This window comes from Musca domestica, unplaced genomic scaffold (assembly GCF_030504385.1).
Source record: "Musca domestica strain aabys unplaced genomic scaffold, Musca_domestica.polishedcontigs.V.1.1 141, whole genome shotgun sequence".
In the NCBI taxonomy this organism is placed as follows: Eukaryota; Metazoa; Arthropoda; class Insecta; order Diptera; family Muscidae; genus Musca; species Musca domestica.
Genome location: NW_026712194.1, coordinates 696,627 through 715,836, shown reverse-complemented (window position 1 = coordinate 715,836; position 19,210 = coordinate 696,627).

The following is a 19,210-nucleotide window of genomic DNA, read 5'->3' as shown; positions in this document are numbered from 1 at the left end:
TGCATGCATAATACCCTAGCATTAATGAAAACGAAATTGAATAGACTTTTTTGGTGGTATTTTTGAAAGTTTAAGGAGCGATTGAAGTTGGAAGTCATCACTGGGGCGTATACTTGTTGGCATAACGTATGCGTAGTTGTTATGTTGCAGTTCATACGCAAGCTGGAATATGGGAAGGTGGTACATTTATTTTGTTAATTCATTTGATTATCATTCTTTTGGATTGATTGTCGAGTGTCCTGTGATTACAAGACATCTGTTATTACAACCTCAGCCTTAGGGGTAAAGAGGGTAAATATCATTCGATAAAGTCGTATTTTTTGGCTTTATCGAATTATATTCACCCCTCATTATAAAAATGATGGCTTTACATCGTAGGTCTATTTGGGCGAAATTTGTTTCAGGACATTTGCAGCCGATGTCCGTTTTTCCTTCTATCTGGCTGATTGGAAGGGATTATCCCATTTCCTCCATATATGGCACATTGTAATATTTCTCGCTAACTTAGATCGAGTTCGAAGATGGACAAAGACTACACACTCCCTCTTGTGTCTCCACACAAAAAATCAACACATCCCAAAATAATTTACCTTCTAAAAAAGCAAAGGAGGTATCTGATTTCGTTTAAAATTTTCTCTCCTTAATATTTGAATCAGCCTAGGATCATATAATAAAATAGACAACATCAGTTCACTCCTTCTGGTATTTCCCCAACAAAGAATCAACATTTTAAACTCTCATAATATGCAAAATAAATCACCAATGCTTCGACACAATGGTACTCATACCGCAAAAGGTCATAATTTTTATCAATCATAATTCTCGAAAATTATCCACAATTCGCTTCAAAGTTCCTAGATTGAAAAAAGTAATTCTAACATAAGATCTAGTGTAGATATGGGATATGTAGATCCCATCTTTATGGAACTTCCCCAAAAAAGGCTACCCATAAAGGAATGGTCAGAACCTTAGGGTACTTACTAACTTATTTTCGGATATTTTATTCCGAAATATGTATATATTCTCAATAATATTTCATTCCAACTTCTTAAAGCCCAATACGTTGCTAATTACGATTTTTTTATTTGCCAATATTCACTCAAGACATGAATAGTCTATAATTTCAATGTGGTATACATAAGGACCAATCTGCAAATATGGAAATAAGTGCCATTCATTTTCGATATAACACCCAAACCTCACCCCACCATTTTCGGCTAGGCTAACACCCATTCCCAATATTCGAACAACAGAACTCTTGTCTCTGATGTACTTTTGCCAAAAATAAATCTACAATCTTATCTGCCAATCCTATTAACTTATGTAATTTAGTTATTTGTAATCAGCAATATTTTTCATCAAAGGCAGACACAATTACTCCGATTGTCACTCAGCCAGGACTTTCTCTTTGGAATTGTAATTAATTGTTGAAATGTGTATTTGAGTATTTATTCTGCTTCGACGCCCTTAAGAAAGATACGACTTGTTCTGCACATACACCCACACATACACACACGCACACACACACGTTGATGGTTAATTTCCTTTAGTTGCATGGCATTCAAGTGCCAACACTCGAAGTGAAGTGAAGCGAACAAATGGAACGAAGACAACAACAAGTGTCTACTCCTAACCGAATTATAAAATTCTAAAGAGTAATGTCATGTGGTTGACATATTAGATGTACTTGTGAAAATGAATGAGCTCTATTTTAGATTCAGTCATTAACAGGCAGGCAGGCAGGCAGGCAGGCAGGCTTAGGAGTCCGGAAGAGAGAAAGCAAGTGGTTTATAACACAATACGAAGTAAATTAACACTGGTCGACAGGAATCGAAATATAAAAAAACAAATATAAATAGATAGAAATCAAGAACTGCAGTAATACAAAATTCCTAATCATATTGAGGTTAATAAACACTGACCAACCTGGCGTATGTTTGATGCCATTATGTATACGTTAAATGAAGTGAAACAAAAAGACCGGTTTTTATTCTCATTTCTGTTGAACAGTTCAATTCCGAATTAACATTTAAGACCATATAACTCGAAAAACAATTAATCTATGATACATACAGACATATATACCAATATATGTATATATATATATATAACACTTGAACATTTTGTGAAATTACAATACATACATATTTTGGGAAATATCTACTCCAATTAACCGCACATTTCGTTTATGCGTTCGGGTTCATCATACAAATTGACACGACAGCATAGTTTTGATGTTTAACATTTGCAATAAATGTCAATTTGCATGGCATGTCAAAAACATTCACCTGGTCATATCAACAGCCATCCAACATGAGCACACACACACATACATACATATGAATGTATGTTTGTTGGCATGCACACAAATGAGAGTTCATAACAAAATATGGGCCTAATTAAGACTGGTTGTACGAACAACATCGTTAGGTCATGTCAAAATATTGTTGACACATCAAAGCACCTCACAAAATGGAAATCATTAATCAAAAGTCAATGTCAGTTAGCAATGCTGAGCATGATATGGAAATTGGATTTGATGTCGGAATGACAGTGGCAGTGGGATGGATGGAGTAGTGCTGATTGCGGGAAAGTGTTTAGGGGGTGAAAATAAAGGGGTTACAGCACGAGGCACACACATTGCTATCACAAAGTCAAATCTCGTTAAGGGGAGGAACCTTATTTTTCAGATGTAATTCGAAACGGTTTGAAATTGGAAAATTTTATTCGTTTTTCGTAACATTTCAATTCAATTTTTTTCATTTGTATTTTGAACTTACCTGTTATTCGAATTACTTTCAATTCGAAGTTCCAAATTCGCTTTGGTTCGAATTACAAATGAAATAATTCAAATTTTTAATGGAAATTAATGAATTGTTTTACGAAATTCACGAATATTACAAATGGAGTTTTTGAAACTCAATTAGAATTCCCTTGTAATAAGGGATAAGAATTCTCTAATTACACCTGAAATGCTAAATAACAATTTTTTCCGAGGACTCTGTTTTAAAATGTTTCAGAGATTTCTATTTTTTTCCGAAATTTGCCAATTTTTTTGAATTTGCTTAGAAATTGGACCGATTTAGAAAAAAATTCTGATTTCAGTGGCACATCCATACAACTTTTTTACCGAAATCGGGAAGAATTCCCAATCAGTAATTGGGTGGTGGAATGTGTTTTTGTTGGTCGCCACAATGTAAAGCAAACATTTTCCTCAAAATATATAAATCGTATGGACTCTGTAGAAACTTATTAGATTTAAATGCAAGATAATATTTTCGTTGGGCGCCAGAACGAATAATGGAAAATCCAACAACTTTAAATGAATTTTTGAATTTAAACTCCTTCAAGCAAGATACACACTTTTGTTGCCTTGGACGTCAAAACTCAGCAAGAAATAGATTTGAAATCCTTAAAAGAAAAGCGCCCATTGTTGTTGCATTGGGCGCCATGATTTTAGGCAAACCTTTTCCGTAGACGTTTCAGCAGAGATTCGGATCGGACTCGAAACTAATTAGAAATACAATTTTAGCTGGGATTTTACGAACTTTAAGTAAATATATGGTGGAAACGATGAAAGGAATATGTGTTGAAAGTCTTTAATACCGAAGAGGCAGAACAGATCCCCTCCGAAATGGTAAATTTTAAATTTTTCGGCCTGTTGCCGAAAAGAGGGTTTAAAGCATTTCTGGCTACGTCGATAGTCTTTTGAAATTTATTTCTCCAAAAGACCTTTCTGTCTAAAATCCTTTTTAAACGCCTTCTGTCAAAAAAATGTTTCAAGGAGGCCCTGGAAATTTTTTTCTCTCTAAAAGTCTTGAACCTGTAGAAGATCTGTCTATGGATTCCATTTATAAGAGACTTTTGGGAGATAATTTGTTTTTATGTGGAAGGTATTCCCCAGATGAAAATCATTTTACACATAGAACGCCTTCAAGAGGTCTTGTGTAGTAAGAGGGCCTATAGAAGGTTTTTTTTTTTTGTTTTTAGAGAATATTCAATAGAAAGAATGTATTTAAATGACTTTTAAAGATTAATTCCTTGACAGACATTTTTGATTGACATTTTTCTATAACGAATACGAGAATCTTCCCCAGCAGCACTCTCAATTCTCGAAACAACTGTGACAAATTAATTTATAATATATATATTTTTTTAATTTCTCTTTCGATACGAGACTAATGATTTGAAATCTGCAATAAAAAGGAAAGACAGAGCGATTCTAGGAAGAGGAGAGAAAACAGAGATATTCTATCACACACTCTCCACCATTGATGCCTATCACCGTTGGTTAAGCGCCTCATCAGGAATATTTTGTGTGGATGGCTTAAAAGAGCCAAAGGACCATACAAGAAAAACTCTCCAAATTGACATCCATACCATTTGATTCGACATTCTGTTACATTTCATGAAATGCGAATAGACGCATGTTTGGTCGGACAGACAGACAAACGAATGCCGCATTCATTTGGCTGCTATGACAGTTGTGCATGAATTATTTTGTTTTCATTTTCACCGAAGCAACCATGACGGAAAATCCTCTTAGACACATCTATGACCAATGGGAAATCAGTGGAAGAAGAAGGAGAAGAACAACAACAACAAGTAGAGTGAAACTGATACAAAATGCAAATCCCACTTATTGGTATTCAAATGCGGGTCGAACATGCATAAATACGCTTAAAAATGCCAAAATACTTTTCGGCAACTTTTGAAGTTATCCTTTTTTTCTTTTGAATGTTTTTGGGATTCGTTCGTTTGCCTGAATGTTTTGGTAGTTCAGCGATCCTTTGCGTTTCAATATCATGGTACAGAGTGGGGGCAGCGGGGGAGTAAAACACATGGAAACGTAGAAAATCACAAATTGAAAAGAAAAAGGAAATGAAATTCTTTTGAAAATCTCCTCCATTGATGGTGTTAATTTTATGTCCTGCAGTGTTTACTCCTTGCTCTGGGGGGAAACTGTCACATTCAATTTGTTTATAAAAGTGGAAATCTCGCCATATTTTGGGGTGATTAATGTTAAAAAACAATTTTTAAATAAATGCAAATTTTATAATTTTCAATGTTCCAGAAATCATGTTGGATCTTCCTCTTCGCTTCCTATCAAATTATCTGTCATTCCTATGGGAGAGCATCCTTTATCCTCGGCCCTACTACCAGTAAATAGACAAACAACTATTATTCCCACTGCATTTGTATCGTTTATTCGGGCGTTCGTTCGTTCGTTTGGCTTAGTGCGACTATTCGACTTAAGTTATTTCCATCTGAATGTCGTCTTATGCAAAGTCCATAGTTTGTTAGTTTTGAGTGTGACCGACTTGGTTGGCGTGCAACTTTGTGGCATTATGGAGGATTTCCCAAAGCTCGGTGGCAAAGTGGCACGATACACTTGTGTTCAGCGAAATAGTAATTGAATTGTTATATCTGATAGGGTATGCATGTTTAGAAGTTTAATTACTCCATATATTGATATTAAAAATTGCAGCACAAGCAATGAGTAATTTTTGAAAGAATTTTAAATTTTCGTTGGAGAACCTTCCACAAAATCATTCACTAAGGTTATGCGTTATAGTAGACTTACATTAGAACGGCTTCGCAGGGGGGAGTATATAACCTATTGGAAACGGAATCATCTAATTAAAACTAGTTTGTTTAACAAGGACACCTGGGCATAACAGATTGTGGACTTATCCCAAAGATTTTTTTACAGAAATTTGAGAACCCGAAAAATCGAATTACATCTGAAATCGTTTGCAGGTCATTTGGACTAATATTGGTCATTTGGACTAATATTGGGCATTTGGTACAAAATTGTTCCGAAATCGGTTGAAGATATATGTGTGGAAAATCTGCACCGATCTTCATAATTTGGACTGATATTGGCCATTTGGTACAACATTGACTCGAATTTGGTTGAAGATATATGTGAGGGCGAAATCATCTTAACCGATATTTATAAAATATAGCAGAGGTATTTGCTTCTAGAGTGAATTCAGTCGGAAATATCAAAATTCAGGCCATTTGGAGTGATATTGGCCATTTAATGCAAAATTAACCCGATTTTAACCGATTCTCACCAATTTTAATGGAGTTTGTCCTTGGGCCAAAAAATATTGGTTTGGAAAATTTCATCTCAATCGGATAATAAAAGACAGACGGACGGACTCTCATGCATAAATCGACTAGTAAAGTCATTCTATGCAAATCCTCAAAAGTAATTATAGGTCTACCTCCTTTCCTTCTCCATGTACATAAAAAAGCACAAAGAGATAACACCCTTACCACCAAGGTGCTGTAGGGTATAAAAATCCTAAAAATATAAAAGTAAACTTGCCTAGTCTTAATCAGGACTAAAAGATGGACGAATCTTTAGAAGCTTTTCATGCTTCTAAAAACCATCAGTAACACAGGCTTAGATATTTTCCCATGAATTGTCCAACGAAATATAAGATACATTCAAATAGGTGCAAACGGCCCTGACGTACTTGAGAGACAAGAACTAAAATGTCCCTACGATGAGTCAATTCATTTTTTTTTTTCACTTGTTCGTCTTTAAACCTTTGACTTAATGCCTAAAAGGTTCACACTTGGTCTTTGTAGCTTCATTACTTTTAACCCTCCCAAACCTTTTTTATATTCTTTTCCCATTACACAAACCCTTTCACATTTATATCGATCAATATGTATTATTTAAGGTCACAAAATTTCACAAGATTTCAAGTCGGAATCCATTGACCAATTGGAACGCCATTAATGTGCAGATATGCGAAATTTACCCAGATATTGAGTGCAGATATTTTTGGTGGCCTTTAACACTATTACTCAATTAAATTACATTAAAGGCTTTAATAGAAGCGGACCAGCATAGCCTGCCAGGGCAATGAATGCCAAGATGGAATTTGTTCATGTCAAGCTCTATCAACATTTACATCACAGCGTGAAATAGACTCGCCTTTGCCAAAATATTTGCAATTTTTCGTTACTCTGCCAGAAACCTTGAAGTATTTTTTTGGCAGTTTTGTTTTTCCTTGACAAAAAGGATAAAAAATTAGACAACTGAAAAGAAATTGAATATTAAAGAGGACATTAAAAATAAATATATTTTTATGCCATGCATTAGATACATTTAAAATTAAGAGTATTTGAAATTTGTAAATAATGGCAGGTATCATAACATTATTGGGAGCAAGCAAACATACACACGCACACACACACACTCACCAAAACATATAATCGCATCATCAACATCATTTGTTTTGACATGCCGCTGATTCCTGTTTAACGTTAATCATAACAACTGCATGATGTTGCCATAAACACACACACACACACACCCGGCGAGCACCATTGGCTGTCACAGCAATCAATATAGGTCAGCGGTAAATGTCAAAGGGAACAACTCAATGTAGTGGCGGTAACCCGTAAGCAAAAAGCAACCAAACTTCCCTACATCGCCAATCGGGAGAAGCACGCATAGCGAGTTAATTGTGTTTTTGGAAGCTAAAGAGGGCAACCCAAAAAAAGAGAAAAAAAAACAAAAATAAATGGCTACGGAAACTAAAGGTAAGTCAACGCTGGCAATGGGTCGAAGGGAAACAGGGTGTGTTGGGCTGGTGGGCAAAAATATATTTTTATGTCTAAGTTGTATAAGAAGTGGCCAAAACATTCATTCAAATGATGCACCGGATGTTCACAATAATGAGAGGAATATCAGAATCTAAAGAAGGTATCTTCATAACTAATTCTCTCTTTATTTTTCGGTCCTTCACTTTGAATCTAATGGCATAGACAAATGAAGATATAGACAACGAAAAGTTAGTTCTGTCTTTTAATCCAAGTGGCTCTCATCATGTTTTGCATAGTCAACATGCTGATTTACGCGTTCAACCCACTCGACTTCGAAAACACATTTTATCGTTTTTCATGAAATTCACTTGATTATTCGGAATTTTTCGATGTCATCACGTACTTTTCGCATTTCTTTTATTATGGACAACTGACAAATATCCTACAGTTTTGGTTATTTTTAACGTTGTAGAATTGAGTGACTTCAATATTCTCACTCAAACCCCTGAAACGATATAGACGACATCTGCTTATTCGATTTTTTTTTCGAAGATAAACGGTGAGAGCATTTCGTTGTCTATATTTTCATTTGTCTATGCTAATGGTGTTAACAGAATGTCAACAGCAGGTCTGTCTGCTTAGCCAAAAATTGTAATAACTTTTGTTATTTGCTAGTGAAAGTACCATTTTAACACAAAGGTCCTGTAAAAGAGAAAGGTTCGAAGGAGAAGTTTTTACGTGTATTTTACTGAGATTTTACAAATTTAGAAAGGATCAATTTCTTCTTGTAATGCCTCTCAACTCTTCAGTGGCTCTACATGTCACAATTGAAAACAAATCGAGGCCGCATGAGAAGAGAGAAGATGATCATTGAATGATTTCGTGTGAAATTGTTTTGAATGCTTAACAAAACGACGGAGTGTGTAAATATAGGGAAAATGACCAAAAACCTAAGGGTAACATCTCGGCAGGGCTCTATGGCATTATTTCAAAAACGACATCTTTCAAAATGGATTTGAACATAAGGGAACTCCAACATATTGTAGTGTTGTAGGGTACCACATGGTCGGCCCTGCACGACTAAATCCTATGCTTACTTGTTTTATTATATTCTCGTTTTTCTGAAATACCAAAGTTTTGCAACGTTGTTTGTTTGCATGGCAGACAATTTGTTCTATATTAACAGCTTCAGGTTTTTGGAAGGGATGTTCTCTTCAAATTACATACGTCACAATATTTTTGTTAGCTCAAGGTCTGGTGTGAAGATAGAATATATCGTTCCACTCCTTCTGGTACCTCCCCTTCAGAGGGTACGAATTTTGAGTATCCATAAAGCTCATAAAACGAGAGAATAATGTCCGATTCCATTCAGACTTGATCCATCTCAAAATTTTCGTCAACACAAAATCTGTTATAAAGATGATAGAGATCACACCATTTTTCCGGGGGGAGACATAGGGTTCATGATTTTGTAAAACAAAACGCTCAAAGAAATCGAAATAAGCATCCAAATTAATCCATCCATATATCTCCTCAAATTTACCACATACAAACATTTTTGAACGGAACAGTTCGGTCCTCTATATCTGTTACCTCACGAATATTTCCACATTTTCCAAAAATTTGCATATTTCTCATATAAAGAACAGGAAGTAGTCGAACTGGTCCAGATCTGTCAGTTTGTAGTATTTATATCAGTCTTACGTCAGATACGAGTCGATTAACATTGGTCTATTGCTTCGGAACCTCCCCCATAAAGAGTCAAGAGTTTAAATAATCATAAGTCAAGGCTGGGTGTATACATCTGTCGGCAAAACCGACTGATACTATTTGACTTGTCTTTTTACAGTTGTCTTACAAATGAGAATAATACTGCCTTAGTCTCCGACAAAGAAGTTGAAGGACAATGTTTGCATGAAAAGTAACCCCACAGGCCTAATAACTCAGTTTTCTCTCACTCCACCGTGCTACCCTTTCTCTCACACACAACGTCCAGTTTCAAATCATTTAAAATGCAAAAATTAACAATTGCCAACAACCAAACAAACGACCAACAAAAAACTACCAATCACGTTATGGCTCCCTACAAGAAACATTTTTTTGTTGTTGTATTTTTTCGATGTTTTTTTGGAGGACCTCCATTTAGGTTCGTGGGACACATGAGGGAAACTCTCTCCATTGGGGCCTTTAAGCTACATATTTAAAAGACCAAAATAATTTTAGAATCTCTCTATAAATGTAAAGAGTCCTCGTTTCTATTATTTTATCAAGTCTCACTCATTTTTCCATTCCATTCTCTCAGATCTCACTACGTGTGAACGCCGATATGTTGTGTTCCAAGCCATAGCGTCATCTCCATTATTATAGTTATTAGTTGTTGATGATGGTACATAAAGAAAATACCAAAAAGTTCTGTTTTTTCGATACCCTCCACAGCAGCAACACCAAGGTAAGAAGCCCTCCAAATAAAATCCAAAAACACCAACAACAATCTTCCTCCACCAACAACGTGGTCGATGGTGTACAAGACAAGGTTCATCACAGCGATTTGCAATTGCCGCGCTTCTTGATGATCAAAATAACAGTTTCATGTTTGACAGTTGTGCCGCCATCCATGCCAGGCAGCCGGGCAGGCAATGCCTTCCTTTTTTTATATCCCAATTTTGGGTTTGGGTTCGGATGCATGCGTATGTTGTTGGCCGCGAAATGTGTGTTCGAGTGTGTGTGTGTGTGTTATTGTTGTTTTTAATGTTTGCTTTAAGGTCCACTTAAATTTTGTTGTGTTCCATTTTTTATGGGAAGTCGCAGCTTCTGGGTGGCGCTCTACATCACACTTCATCAAGTGGCATGATCATTATTGTGGTATTTTACGGGCATAAATGTTTCTGTTTGCTTGCTGTTGTTGTTGTTTTTGTTCGCATTTTCAGCTCCTACAACAACGTCATTTAAAACATGAATATTTTGTTTTCTCTTTAATCAAATCAATCTTTCGGCAATAAATGAAATTGAAGGCGGCCAGGAGAAATAATAACTCGAAGCCAAGACTCTCTTTGGAGAATGGAATCGAAACTAAACACACATATTTTCTTAAGACATATGTTACAATCCCCGAACCCCTATGACCCCAAAGAAGTCAAGGATCTTCCGAAACTCTAAAAGTACAAATGTACGTTAATGTCTCTCAAATCTCAGCGTTTAATATGTTTGTGGGACAATGCGAAATATACAAATCCTAGTTTTATTTACGAGTTTGCCCCGTTCTCTAGCCCTTCCTAACCGGTCCCATTTGAAAGTAGTCAACAGAAAAACTCAAGACCAACCCGTATATCAAATTTATTTGACTTAAGTCACTCATCTGACAACTATTTGCCACCGATCGTTGATAGTTGTCCCAAATGGTAAACGACGGATGTTTCGAATCTGATTAATACTCGTTCGTATCAGTAGTATGTCATTGTCATATCTGAACAACATGTGTACATTACCACCACGAGGCTGGAACTATGGCCTGTCCGTCCGTCTGTCTGCCTCCTTGAAGCAGGCAGGCAGGCTGGCTGACTGGCTGGTTGTCGGACAGACGCTGTGGTGACTGCTCGTTAAGGCACGATGGGCGGCATGTTTAATGGAAAAATATCATTTACAATAAACGCTAACGTTTACGCACCACAACTTAACATAATCATTGAACGCGATGGCCATAATTAACATTAAATTTTGCAAAAGGCATTCCCACCGATACGATGATGCATCATGCAGCCAGCACTGGTGGTGGCAGGCAGTCCGATGGCCAACAGCAGCAGCAACCACAGTCATATACAAGTGCACGGTCTGCTGTTGGCAAGACTCGTTCGATGTGCAGAAGAAATTCTCCAGAGACCATAGACAAAATGACGGCGACAAGTATGATGTCCAGGCATTTCGACCAAAGGCATACGCACACAGACACATACACCCATATAGAATGCATGAAAATGCATACAGATGGAGAGATGGAGATACGTTTAAGATTCGCCAACTTCATGATCTATTCACTTACTGTTCCAGGCAACATGTTCGTCATGTGAGGTTTGATCGTTGAAAAACTACACATGTTTACAGGCCAAATGTATGTAACCAAGAAGGAACTACATCTAGTATTGTGGGAAAATCAAGATAGAGATCTTAACAAACATAGACTTGATGTATTCCAAAACACAATGTGACACAACTTCCAAATGGCATGCAAATGAAACCGGGCGAATATCTCATAAACTACTAGGACTTTCCAATCATATTTTAAAAAGTCCACAAAATTAATACCTTTTTAAAAAAGGAAGGAATAAAAAATCTGAAAAGAATTTCTACCACCCTCACATATCATCAGGCGTTTTGGTAGCAATGGCTGGGGACAATTAATGTAAAAAACAAGTAAAAACAGTAAGTTTGACAGAGCCGAACATTGAATACCCTCCACCAAATGGATCGAATTTGGAAATTAATTAAATTGAATTAAAAAATCCGTTAACAATTCCGTTAAAATCTTAAGAATGCAGAATGTAGGAAATTACCGTTATATTTGTGCCCATGCATATTCGTATTTCGTTTCGTATTCAAATACGAAATTATAAACAATTCCGGTGAATTATGTAGCTTAAATCACGTAATACCGAATATAGGGAGGTACCGATATAAGGTGGCTGTGCGATGACGTGGACCTACATAGACAATTTTCACAATCTTTAGTATCCATTGTAGTACCCATTTCCAATACCAAAAGTCCTGCAGACCAAACACACATTTATGTAACATTTTATCAAACTACTTCAATTGGTTTGGAAACTACAATGATTTCCACAGACGGACAGTCAGAAGGACAGACAGAGAAACCGACCGATAGACAGACAGACATAAGTAAATCGACATAGAATTTTATGGTGATCAAGATCCATACTATGGTGGAGGGTATAATAATAATAAATTTTCGGAAAATATCCCCAAAAACCAAAATCTAAGAGAACCGATGAGGGAGGAATGAAACCACAGTCCTCCCTCCCCTTACCCTTGGCAACCAATGTCAATTTTCCCCACCATTAAAAAAACAATACTCCTGGGACTATGGCTGACTATTTAAAGACATGTGTTTCTCTTATTGTAGCTGTTGTAATTCTTCATCTCCTTCTTCTTCTTCTCTCTTTTGAACCGAATCTATATTTATAAAATGCTAATGTTTCCAGAAGTGAGTAATAACCACTCATTACACAAATACTACCACCGTGGTCGTCACATATGCTCCTCCGCCCCCAGGCATTGCGGCATTTACACTTAACCTTAAAACTGTGGTCCTCTAGCACTCCTCCGCCTCCCTAAACATCTACATATGTTCACTGGTCATTATTGCAATTTAAAGGTGGTCCAAAGCGATGTGCCTGGAATAACAAACAATAAATCGACTACAGGCATTAATCTTTCATTTACCCATGCGCAGAGTACAGGAGAGTGAGAGAGAGGTGGAGGAAGAGTAGGACTGACGAAAAAAGTAGGCGTCCTCCTGAAACAATGTTTGTTCCGTAGATTACGTGGTCCTGCCTAAATGACCACTGTCCCCATAATTTGCCGAATGATGCGTTAATAGCCGCAGCAAAGGAACATGGTGACCATCATTTACCCTCACCCAACGAATTGAAAATCTTTTCAAAATAAAATACCGAAATTAATTGCCTGCAAATGATCTCAATAATAGAGATGTCGGAAGGCCGTATCGAATGGGGAACGTGTGGCATTCTTGAACTGTGCTTAAATGCATTTTATCACCTGTTGCAATTCCGACTTCTTTTTTTCATGTTTTCCACACATTCACCAGATGCCTTGACCACATTCCGCAATTACGCCGAAAGAAATTCAAGGCATTCGAATGATGACCACCAGTAGTGATCCCTAATGAGGCATGCATCACAATGGTAATTAGTCCTTTGTGTTCGTATCTTCATCACCCACTTGACATTATGTTGTGGGCAGGTTTTGTTGCAATGTTCTTTGCTTCTCCAGCATCTTTTGTTAGGCCTATCAAGAACTTTTATGAAAAATATAAATATTCAGCCAAGGTATTCAATTTAAATTTTCTATTATCTTGGGGATTTCAAAATATTAAAGCTTAAGTCTGATAAACTTTTAATTACATTTAACACCCAACCATCATAGGCATGGCGAGTATGTGTTTGTATGAGTGTGTGTGTGTGCGGGTGCAGGGGAAGTGCAGTTGATTAAATCGCTTTAAAACGCAATCAACGTCATCCGACACAATCAATATCATCCGCTTTTCAATTAAATGTTGGTCTTTGTGTTATTGTTCAATTGAATTTGGCCTTTTCAAATCAATCACCGAACAAAATGGACATTTGCATGTCGGTCGAAAGGATTTCGTTTAAATTTGAATAAATTATCATCCTGTGATTCGTATGGAATTTAAAGATTAAATCTGGTCTGCAACGAAATTAGCTGATGGTGAAGGCAACATTTGGCAGGTGGGATTTGAGGCAATCAACAAATTTGGCCAGGTCCTTATTCAAATTGTTGACCATCTATGAAGTAGGTTTCGAAGCAATAGGCCAACATTGAGCATTTCGTATCGGACCTAAATAAATATGATATAAATATTGGGAATGTCAGGTTTGGACTATATTGGTAAAATTTCAAGAAAATCGAACATTTGTATCCAATTTTATGCAGAATTATAAATTCCATATGCATCTCACGTCTCTGGTTGACAGGGATATTTAGATACAGCAAGTTGTAAAGAATCACTGACTCGTTTCGCAAGTTATGGCATGTAAAAGTATTGAAAATTGTTACCTTTTGTAGGTGAGGTACCTGAAGAGATTTAAAGATATATATCATCTTCCCAACAGATCTTGTGTTAACAAACTGTTTGTATGTACGAAATTTGAAGAGAGTTGGATGCGTATTCCCCTTCTTTTTGAACGTTTTGTTTCTTAAAATCTTGAACTCTATGTGGGGGAGATACCAGAAGAAATAGTCCGATCTCTACTATCTTTACAAGAGATCTTGTGTTGATGGATGTATTGAGATGTAGTAATTCTGAATGAAATCGAATGTTAGTTTCGCTTCGTTTTATGAGCTTCGTGGATACTCTAAATTTTGACCCTTTGTGGGAGAAGTACCAGAATGAGTGGACCGATACATCTTTACAGCAGATCATGAGTTAGTAGAAATAATGGGATTTGTGAAATATGAAGAAAACCGGATTCTTGTTTTAGATTTTATACTCGTTTTGGTTATTCAAAACTTTGAACCTTTATGGGGGAGGTACCAGAAGAAATGATCCGATCTCTACCATATTTATGACAAACCTTGTGTTGATAGAAGTATTGTGATGTGCCAAGTCTGAATGGAATCGGATGTGAATTTCAATGTGAATTAGCGTCATGGATATTCAAAATTTTGATCCTTTGTAGGGGAGGTACCAGAAGGAGTGAACCGATATATCCCATCTTCACATCAGACTATGGGTTAATAAAAATATTGTTATGTGTAATTTGAAGACAATCGGACACTTACGTCATATTTTATAAGAGTTAGAATTATTAAAAAAATAGACCTTTGTGGGAGAGGTGCTTAACCTAGCACTAATGCAAATATTAGTGTTTTCAAAGTTTAGCTAAATCGGTTTATCACTTCTCTTTCTGTGCAGTAAAATATATATATATATATATATTTTAATTTCGACCTATTGGGGGGGGAGGTTCCAGAAGAGTGGACCTATATTGCCCATCTACGAACTCGATCTAAGTTTGACAATAATATTACGATGTACCAAGTTTGGACCAAATCGGATACTCCATTCGAGAGTGATCGTGCGAACCACCCAGGCAGAGAGACAAGGACTAAGGCCTTCAAAATATCTTTATGGACTACATGTCCAAATCTAGACTGATATTCAATTAACGAGAAATGAAAATCTGGGAATACAGTCAATTCAGATCTGATGGGGCTGGAGGTGGAAATTCTCTGTTCTCTATTTACAACAAGAATACCAAATTCCTTTGAAAATTTTTGAAAATTATCTTTTAGCCACTTTTACCATATTTGAGAGCACCCTTTCCACCCTAATATTTTCAATTCTTCAATAATTTAATCTTTGTTTGTCTATAGTGATATCAATACTTTAACACTTCAGTGGCTCTCATAAGTTTGGACAGACCTGAATCATCTTAATTTGTTGATTATTTTCCATTATTACCTGGAAATTTCTTTAGTTTCTGTCGCGCTTCTGTCTGGCTGTGAGGTTTGCAAGAAATGCAACGTTTCCGTGTAAAAGTCTATGAAAATACACACGCCACGCTATGTGAGTGTTTGTCAGCTTGTAGGTGATATGTTTAATAGGTATTCACGGCACTGCTCAAGTATCGTGTTATACTCTGCAGCGATACACACTCACATACATTCATACATGCATACCTCGCATAAAATTGCTTAATTGAAAGTTTGGACAATTTCTACTACGACGACGACGACGTCTCTGTATCGACATGGGTTTCGTCAAAGTATCGCATTTCTGTTATGTCTGCCAAGCAAAATTTCAAATTTTCAAATTGAGTAAATTGTTGCTGTTTTTTTGGGTAACTCATTCATTAACACGCACACACACTCGCACGAGCGTAGTCGCCAAAAAAGTGGTGTTCATAGAAAACTTGAAGATTATTTTCGTACGAAAAACACACACAAACGACTGTCTCACCAGTCCACCTACCTTGGTGTCGGCGAGGGATGAATGCACCCAGAATAATGTGACAGACACAAAAGATATCCCATTACCCCTGTCGCACAGACGATGATAATGGTTAGCTGCAGCAACGAGAAGAACAAAAAGTCAGGACGTCTAATAGTGCGGTGCCAGAGATGACGATGATGCTGATTATGGCTAGGTGAAGCGTTTGGTGGTAATGATGGAAATTGGAAGCCATAAACGCTGATAAAAATGCCAGGAATGCCGAGTCGAAGAGAAGTCAATGCAAAAGTTTAGTGGTGCAGACGCCATGAAGAAGCGGGGTCAGGGAATGGGGTTTTTTTATCAAGTCTTTATTAGCATTCCGCTAAAACTGCAAATTGATATTACAAATTTAAGAGTTCCGTACAAAAGACTGGCTAAAGTTAGAGTATGTCCTTGGACATCAGCTTTTCTAGTCTCTTGAGTAAAGTTATCTTCAAGAAAATTCAATTATTGATAAAAATAAGCACCCCCAAAAGCTCTTGCATATCGCTCATGCATTGGAGCTTTGTCACATGAAAGAAAAGCTTTAAAAACTTCTTTGTACGGCCATCAAAAAAACATTCCGCCGTGTTGTCAGTGTCATCGTGCTAACTGTAAATATTTCTTTACGCTGGCGATGATGTGGTGGATGTGGATGACTTCTAGCTGTTATTGTCATCTATCGCAAGTTACAAATCCATTTTCACTTCCTCGTGTGCTGTGGCAATGGTTGGCTTGCAACATCAAACATATCTCTTTGGCTGCTTTGAGAGCGTGTGTGATGGTTTGATGGCATCGTTTTAGTTGCTTTGATGGTTGGTATTGTTCGGTGTTGTCCGTCCATGGTGAGTGACTGAGTGTGTGTGTGCGTGTGTCATTGTTGTGTGTTTGTTGCTGCTGTCGTTCCTTGGCTTGGTGGAGTCTTCCTGCCTTTCGGCGCATTGCTTAAAGCATCATCCATGCATTTTGTATTTGTCATGGCCGATGGAGATACAATGTTTGAACACACATGCATAACAACTAAGCTTTCGTTGACAAATGAGCTTTGTCACTGCTTCTCATTGTAAACTGAGTGTTTGTGCCAATGTTTAAATACAAACACATTAGCATCTCTGTGTATGTGTGCATGTGTGTGTTCGGATGTGTGTATGTGTCTAAAAGATAAATTTAAAGCACTATTCTGTTGCTGAAAGGCTTTCGTATAAATCCTTTGCCTATATGAAGGATCGAGGTGTTATTGTCATGATTCCTTTAAGACCATGGCTTACAATTTGGAACAAATATGTGAGCCATTTGTGACAAAATTTGTCCATTGTGTCATTAAAATTCCCAGAACCTACAACCCAGTATAATTTGGAGGCTATATAAGACAAATAGCGAATTCCTTAAAAATCACCATGGAAAACTTTTAATGCTCCCTGATGCAATTGTCGACTTTTTTCGCCCGAAAATAGCAACATATTTCGGGTGATATGTCCTTGGAAAAATAATGGATCAGCATATTTCGTTGTAAGTAGTGTTTGCCATAGATGTTGAAATATTTTTTTATTTTAATCCGTTAATATTTTTTTTTAATTTTTAATATTAGAAATGTTAAAATATTTAATCATAATTTTTCAAGTCAATAAATGCTGCAGTATTATTATGTTTATAGACTAGGAATAAATTGAAGATTCGGTATACATAAGTTTAAATAGGAGTCGCTAAAAACACATGGGTATATTTCTCAAATCCTAGTGAAAACTATCTTGTGTTCAAACTTGTAACCACTCAATTGAATTGCATAAGGAATTTTAACAATCCTGGTCAAACATCGTTCCGACCTACCCCTTTGAGACGGTGTTCACTGTTCAAAAAACCAAATTCAGATTTTACACCATATGTCCCAAAATAATTAGCCCCATTGCATTGAAATACATCTGCCATACGTTACTTCCCCTCCCTCAATGCAGTTGGAGAGCATTTTCCGTATTTCGCCCAATTCCTACTGAAACGACCCATATGTTTTGTTCATGACATTACACTGTCACCCAGCCATTTGTCAAGACTACCCCAACGCATGAAAAACTACAAGGAAATATAACAACAACTACAACAAAAACGACGGTCCCACTATGCAAGTTTGAAACAACTCTCATTCATAAATGAAGCAAAAAAATACAACAACACTTCCTCAAGGCAACTTTCGTACACACACAATAAAAGCTTATTTACAAGCATCGGCATGTTGTGTGCATAGGTGTGTGTGTGTGTGTGCGTTTTTGCTCGTTGTGAGACAACAGAATTCAATAATAGCAACATGGCATGTACCAACACACATACAACCGCACACACATGTGTGTGTAATGATGTTGTTTCAAACATTTTTATGTGTTTGCGACCAGTCAAATCGGATGGTAATAATGTTAAGAAGGATGTTTACAAACGAAGGACAAACACACACATGCACACATTGCATGTTAGAGACAAAACATAACGAAGCATACCCACACACACACACTCAAACATACATACAAACATGTTTTAAGAACTGTAGCCAAGATTACGAGTGTGAGTGTGTCTGTGTGCTTATGCAAAATGTGCGTAAATAAGTCCTTAATACTCATTCGTCATTCGGGTATCGCGTACAACATATCGCTTAAATGGATTAGGAGGAATCACTCCGACTGGATGTCTTGTAATTTGGTTTAATCATCGGCGACGAGACCTATAGCCAACGCTGGCTGCGTTCGTTTGCTTGTTCGCAATGGTTGACGCATTGCCTTGCCAAACTGCCACTGTCGCACTGCCGCTGTTGCCTTTTGGGCTCTGCCTGCCTCATTGACGACGTTGTCATCGTTGTTTAGTCATGTTGTCTGTTTGCTGTCGCGGGCCGGTGTATGTTTGTGTGTGTGC